This window comes from Lethenteron reissneri, chromosome 50 (assembly GCF_015708825.2).
Source record: "Lethenteron reissneri isolate LAM-NWPU_2019-01 chromosome 50, ASM1570882v1, whole genome shotgun sequence".
NCBI lineage: Eukaryota > Metazoa > Chordata > Hyperoartia > Petromyzontiformes > Petromyzontidae > Lethenteron > Lethenteron reissneri.
In genome coordinates, this window is record NC_083828.1 from 9,759,903 (window position 1) to 9,761,929 (window position 2,027).

Below are 2,027 nucleotides of genomic sequence, written 5' to 3' on the forward strand. Positions count from 1 at the left end.
AAGACGAACGAGCTGAAACGTTGCGCACACAAACTCGCACACAGACTCGCCTACCGCGTGACAATTCCAGATTTCACTTCAAAGAACCGGTCCAGGGCCCGCCGATCCTGGGCATATTCGTGTTTTTTTTCTTCCCCACAAATGTTTTTAGTGTTTCGTTGTCGGGGTGCGAAAACTTTTAGGCTTCGGCCCATTGGTGTTGACATCAAAACTCGAGCGCGGATTTAAACCTCGACCCCCCCCCACCACCAGGCCCCGCCCCCCTGAAACTCGAGCGGCGTTTCCTGCCTGCCTCCTCTGCACCCCCCTCCACCACCCCCCCCCCCCCCATACTCCCCCCGTTCTTCTCATGGAGGTCATCTCGCGCTCAGTGATGAGAGAGTCCAAGAGAGGCCCCCACCCCCCAACGCCCCCACCCCTCTCCAGCCGTTCCCCCCCCTCCCCCACCACCTCCGCCCCCCCCCACTACCATCACCCCCCACCCTCCCCCACCCCCTCCCCCGCAACCCCCCACTCACTACCACCCCTCCCCCTGCCACCCCCCACCACCCCTCCCCACTGCCACCACCCCCACCCTCCCCCACTCCCTCCCCCCCCCACTCACCACCACCCCTCCCCCACCACCCCCACCTCCGCCGCCACCCCTCCCCCGTCAGCCGTGTTCTCTCCACTGCTGGATGGAGGCCTCCTCAAGCCCCGTAAGTGCAGCGGCCCAGTCGAGCTCCTGCGCCCCGAGCCGATTTGCGTCGCTCCATCTCCGCGGTGGTGGTGGTGGTGCCACCTCCCTCTGCCTCGTGCGCGCGTTTTCCCTCTTCGCTCGCTCCGTCCGCCTGCCACTCGCTCCGTCCGCCTGCCACTCGCTGTGTCCGCCTGCCACTCACTCCGTCAGGAGTTGCGTGCGAGCTGCTCGACAGCTCTTGTTTCAGAAGCGACCTGGCCATCACGAATGATAACTCGGTTCAGTGGTCCGTCGTCATCGCGTGGACATTCATAGCAGGAGCCAAATCACTCCAAACGCGCGTGGTGTTGGTTCTCAATGTGGAGGGGAAAAAAAACCGGAGGACCCGGAGGAAAATCAACGCGACCACGGGGAGAGAGAGACGCAAACTGCGAATATACAGCAGCAGGCGTCAGGGTCGGGATCGAACCCACGACCTCCTGTATACCTGGCGACGTAGTGAACATTTAGCCACGGTGATGATGATGATGAGAGAGAGAGACACGCAAACTGCGAATATACAGCAGCAGGCGTCAGGGTCGAGATCGAACCCACGACCTCCTGTATACCAGGCGAGGTAGTCAACATCTCCTAGCCACCGTGATGATGAAGAGAGAGAGACACGCAAACTGCGAATATACAGCAGGCGTCAGGGTCGGGATCGAACCCACGACCTCCTGTATACCAGGCGAGGTAGTCAACATCTCCTAGCCACCGTGATGATGATAGAGAGAGAGACACGCAAACTGCGAATATTCAGCAGCAGGCGTCAGGGTCGGGATCGAACCACGACTTCCTGTATACCAGGCGAGGTCGTCAACATCTCCTAGCCACCGTGATGATGATGATGAGAGAGAGAGACACGCAAACTGCGAATATACAGCAGCAGGCATCGTCAGGGTCGGGATCGAACCCACGACCTCCCGTATACCAGGCGAGGTCGTCAACATCTCCTAGCCACCGTGATGATGATGATGATGAGAGAGAGAGACACGCAAACTGCGAATATACAGCAGCAGGCATCGTCAGGGTCGTGATCGAACCCACGACCTCCTCTATACTTGGCGAGGTAGTTAACATCTCTTAGCCACCGTGATGATGATGAGAGAGAGAGACGCAAACTGCGAATATACAGCAGACGTCAGGGTCGGGATCGAACCCACGACCTCCTGTATACCTGGTGAGGTAGTTAACATCTAGCCACCGTGATGATGATGATGATGAGAGAGAGACACGCAAACTGCGAATATACAGCAGCAGGCGTCAGGGTCGTGATCGAACCCACGACCTCCTGTATACTTGGCGAGGT